At 40.2% G+C, this 5,466-nt stretch overlaps 1 protein-coding gene across 1 annotated transcript in view; it reads left to right on the top strand.

The window, feature by feature from the left end:
* KLHL13 (kelch like family member 13) overlaps positions 1-5,466 on the top strand; it is a 72,181-nt gene that overhangs the window by 7,594 nt on the left and 59,121 nt on the right. The gene's annotated exons all lie outside the window — the stretch shown is intronic.

The following is a 5,466-nucleotide window of genomic DNA, read 5'->3' on the forward strand; positions in this document are numbered from 1 at the left end:
CCCCCCCCCCCCCCCCGCCGCAAAGAAAAGCCATAAAGAATATAGATACTGCAGAAAACAAAAGGAAGAAGGAAGGGCAAGGACTTCTGAATTTCCCATTCAGTGCAAATCCTTTTTTCAGCGTAGTGAGATTAAGGGTAGTCAGAATCTGTGGGTCATTGGGTCCCCAACAGCTGGATCTCTCTTGTTGCCTGCTCAATCCTTTCTACACCAACTCCCATCTTAGCCTCATAACCTCATTCATCTGACCCCCGGTTATAAAAGGTGCTACATAAACATCAGGAACCACTACCATTCTGGCTTTCCATTCTCCCTCCAGCCAGTCCATTACCTTCCTCACCCTTACTTTTTTTCTCCTTCGTTCCCCTTACCTTATCAGCTTACTAGCTCCTCTTATTGCTGTTCTATACCTGACTCCCCCAAAGCAAACAAAGAAACAAACAAACGTTTAGTACCCATATTTTCCTTTGGAAATGTTAAAGATCAGAGGAGTATTTCCCTTCACATTACTTATGCCATCATGGCCTGAGGAATTCTCTGTGCACACACACACACATGTGCGTATGTGCCTGCACAAGTGTGTTTTTCTACTTGTTTGTATTGTGAAGGAGATAGGTCCTACAGTAATCCAAGGCATAGTCATGGTTACAATAATCTATGTAAATTCTTTGTGGGACCGTAAGAGTCCACACAGTTCCGTTAAGGAAATTGATTTGTGAGAAGGTGCTTATAAAAGATGAAATAATGACTTTCTAAAGCAGCTGTCTTTGAGAAATGTCTAGGAGTTCACATTTTGATCTTAGCAAGGCTACATATCAGAGTATCTAGTAAGAAATTTTTAATGTATTTGATATTCAGTTTCCTAAAACAAATGAAAAGGAGACACACACACACCTCAGTATATATAGCCATTCGCGTGAACAGTTCTATTTCCTGTAATGAGGAGCCCTGAATGTATTAAGAATTGTGCTCTGTTGTCTAGAAGTTAACTTTTTGTATGCTTTAAAGGGTTTAACAACAGTCCTACTTGGTTGCCATCCAAGTACTTTTACTGATTGGTAGAATATAAACAGAGCACACGATTTGGCATGATCTACAGTCTTGTCTGAGCAACAGGAATAACATGGATCTCCCAGATTAGTCTGAAGGGACATTGTCAGGACTCCAGAAGATTACACAGTGCCTGCTCATACAAACAATGGTTAATGCTATTATTCTTCAGTCGTACTTACCACAGGATTAAGCAAAACTTGCAAGAAAAAGGTAGGTTAGTTCTTAGGGAATATTGGGAAAATATGGAGAAAGGTCAGATATGTGACATATTAGTCAATTCATTTCACGAGTTGGTGGTACTGGAGACAAACTGTAGCAGTCAGTAAGCAAATTAAACTTGCATATAAAGTTATTTAGAAACATTTACATTGAGAAAAAAAATTAGGCTCTTGGCTGTATATTTCACTTTTCTCTCATACTATGACTGGCTTGGTTTTTACTCACCGTTTTCTCCCTGATCACTCTTAAACACCTTCTGGAATTAAGATTTTGGAAATGGTCTTTCTGCACACGTTTGTATTTTTGGTGTTTCTTTCCCATGTCTGTCTTAGAGTGTACATATAATTGGAGGAATAAATAACTCTTCGTAGTTCTTTTGAATACATTGAGACATTTGTAGAATGTGGTTCACTTCATATGGAAACAAACATCTTCTGGAACCGTCTCATTGAGAAGAAAGGACAGTAGGGATTCTAGAGCAGGAGTCCTAGACTAGGAGATGGAATTTGGTTTCTAGTTCCAGTTCTGCTACTAGCTAGTAGTGTGACAAGTTAACTTCTCTGGGCTTCAGTTTTTTCATCTATACAATGAGGGTACTGAGCAAGATGATTTGTAAAAGTTCTACAAATCTTCTCTTTCTACTTTGGGAACCAGGGAATTCTGTGTTGTAAGATTTGGCCAAGAATGACTCCTTTCATGGCCTTGGCCAAGTCCCAACATTGTTCTTTATTACGTCTCTGAAATACGCATTCACAGGTATTTTTGAGTGGTTGATGTTCATACAATGTTTTGAAGAGCTTTTGTGCATGTTGTCTTTCTATCCCATTTTATGCAGTTGTCTATAATAGAAACCAAGTGTTCTGTAAATGAAATCAGTGTTTCCTGTGATGTGAACGAGGGCTTTTGACATTTCCCAGTCTAAATATTTTTTAAAATTAATTAATTAATTAACTTGTTTATTTTTGGCTGTGTTGGGTCTTCATTGCTGCACGTGGGCTTTCTCTAGTTGCGGTGAGCAGGGGCTACTACTCTTGGTTGCAGTGCGCAGGCTTCTCATTGCGGCGGCTTCTCTTGTTGAGGAGCATGGGCTCTAGGCGTGCAGGCTTCAGTAGTTGCAGCACGCAGGCTCAGTAGTTGTGGCTCGTGGGTTCTAGAGCTCAGGCTCAGTAGTTGTGGCACACGGGCTTAGTTGCTCTGTGACATGTGGGATCTTCCCGGACCAGGGCTCGAACCCGTGTCCCCTGCATTGGCAGGCGGATTCTTAACCACTGCGCCACCAGGGAGGTTCCCCCCAGTCTAAATATTAAAGTAGTGGGACCACTGAGCTTGCATAAAATTATATTTAAAATATATATTTAATCATTTTCTTCCTTTCACTCTGTAGGTGAAAACATTTTTAGTTCTGGAATGTAATGGTAATTACACTCCGTAGTTGCTACTAGAGTCGCCATCAGGGTAGTAAAATCTGATTAATTTGGACTCTGCTAATTTGTAATTGGGGTGATTTTACCTGGCTGAAGTTTATTTCTAAACGACGTATGAGGAATGGTGTTGTTAAGCAATTTAATAGTGTAAAGTATATTTTGTGGACTATATTTCTAGTTAAGGGAATTATTTTTAAAGCCTTTGGCGTATTGGTTGTTTGCTCATGAGAAAGAATTACAAATGACTTCTAGCGATTTATTAAATCAAAAGAAATGAATATAAATAAATGCTCATCATCAGATATAATGCTTTTCGGGTTTTGGGGTCTTTAAGAGTGTTTAGGATGGGTGGAAGAAAGCAGTCTTTCTTTTCACTTTGAACAAATATTACAACCGTTGGAGTGCTACAAAAACAGGTTCTGAACATTAAGTCTAAGAGTTGATTTGGTGGTATTGGTTGATTTCTTTGGAGCCGAATGAGATTAGACCAAGAATATGTTGGTTTTTTTTTTTTTTTTTTCTTTTGTGGTCCGCGGGCCTCTCACTGCCGTGGCCTCTCCCGTTGTGGAGCACAGGCTCCGGACGCGCAGGCCCAGTGGCCATGGCTCACGGGCCCAGCCGCTCCGCGGCATGTGGGAATCTTCCCGGACCGGGGCACGAACCCGTTTCCCCTGCATCGGCAGGCGGACTCTCAACCACTGCGCCACCAGGGAAGCCCCTATGTTGGTTTTTTGAATCAGTTGATTGTTCGTAGTAGAATAATAACTTGAGAACCTTTGCAATAAAGTGATCTTCGCCTGTTTTGGGAGGTTACCCTCTTGGAAATTTGGAAAACTCTACATTCACCCTATTTCCCCCTCATAAATATTGAGTAGTCTTCACAGATAAAGACTCAAAACACTTAACTACCTTGGTTTTACATAGGTCTGGGGGTCTTTGTTCTCAGAAGGAGAAGTTACATTTGCAATGACTACTTTGTGATATTTTCATAAGCTGGAAAGTGATTGAAGTTCCTCTCTAAAATCTAAAATTGCTCCATATAGCTAATTTGTAGCTGTTTTATATTTTTAAATGTTTGAGAATGCTTCAGGGCTTTGGAATGAGACATTCCAAACTTGCTTGATGAGTATGTGTGTGTGTATGTGTGTGTGTGTGTGTGCGCGCGCGCGTGCGTGCACGCGTGCGTATTGTGTGTGTTTTCCTTCTTGGGGTTTCCAACAAGTTACCACTGCCAATTGTACCTAGGACCTTTTTGCTCCTTAACTATTAAGATTATTATACAAATCCTTCTAATGTAAAATATTGACTACAGTTTATTTGTATTAGTGGCACTTTTAAAAAACTTTTAAAATGTATTTTGGCCACTAAGATATTGATAAATATTCCTTTCTCTGATTCCTTTGAAGACTTCTGTGAGACACTTTTTGGCGGGGGTACTGAAAAGAGTTGGAAATACCATTTAACCCTTTAAGTTGCTTGACTGAGTTTTTGTGCAGTGTTTTTGTGTCTGATAGATTGAATAAAAATTATTTGTGAGGTGGTGATGGCTGAGGCCTATTTAGTATTTAATAAAGTTTATGCATTACTGGTCAATGTTTCAAAATAAGCTTTCTCTCCTTAGGTATGTATGCGTGAATGTATATACTGCGTATACATATATGTTGGATTTCATAGGAAAATACATTGTTGAATATTGATGTGTTCTTGAAGGTACTTGTGATTACCTTAGGTGATTTCACGCTGTATTCTGGTACATGAAAGTACGTATTTTGCAATTTTTGAAAGCAGTGTCTTTCTTACAGAAATAACTACCTGTGCTTTTTGAATACAAATGAGAAAGGCTCTTAGGGACTAAATCTCAATCTTTCAAAAACTGGGAATCGTTTGGAAAGAGCATATGAAAGCCAGCTACTTAAGTTGGAAGCACAAGCTTATTGTTTGAATATAAACTTGAAAGTAAATATGAGCTTTTCATCCCTGCGATGAGTTTTTTAAAAGGTAGCGGCTTTCATGTCAATGGCGGTCCTCCTTTATTAAGCTTGCATTTGATGAAGATGGGTAATCTGGTTTTCAGGTAGAAGGTGGAAGGACGCATTGAGGGTAGATATTTAGTGATGGCGACTTGCCTACATCAGAAATAAAATTCTTCAACCTGAAAATAAAGAGTTCAGCATAATACCGGTTTATCCTATTTTCACTTCTTTGAATTGTGTAGAGAGTGTGTGAGTTTGGTGCTTTAAACAGAAACTTGAAACACCCAGTCGCGTTCTGGGCATTTACAACGCTATTTTCTGGCAGTATTTTAAAACAATACAGATGAAGCCTCTATCTGCCGTTACTTTCGTGAAATACGTCAACCTCCCTTTGACGGCAGCTTGAATTTTTGATCCTCCTTGTCAGTTACTAACCCCTAGAGGTTACCGGACCCGCCGCTGAGCTCTGGAAGGGTCCCTGCTGGACACCTGCTTGGTGTCTCTCCTCTAGGCAATTTGTGAGCTGTTTGGGGGCAGGGGAGGCGTGAAGGAGGGTGAAGGGGAGGGAAAGGGGGAGAGAAGGGGAGGGCAGCACTGAATTAGATTGTTGATAGCGTCCCTCCGAGGACTGCTATTAAGAGAGCGCTATTCTGTACTTCTCTGCTGCAGAAGACAGAGTGATATTCGTCGTGTTAGCACACAGCATGTTGTAAATGTATGAGATTTTTGCTCATCCTGGCTTGGAAATAAGAATAGGGAAAAGAGAGCGACTTGAATCAGGAGCTACTGGAAGAGGG

The sequence above is a fragment of the Lipotes vexillifer genome, unplaced genomic scaffold (genome assembly GCF_000442215.2).
Source record: "Lipotes vexillifer unplaced genomic scaffold, Lipotes_vexillifer_v1.1 scaffold560, whole genome shotgun sequence".
Classification (NCBI taxonomy): domain Eukaryota; kingdom Metazoa; phylum Chordata; class Mammalia; order Artiodactyla; family Lipotidae; genus Lipotes; species Lipotes vexillifer.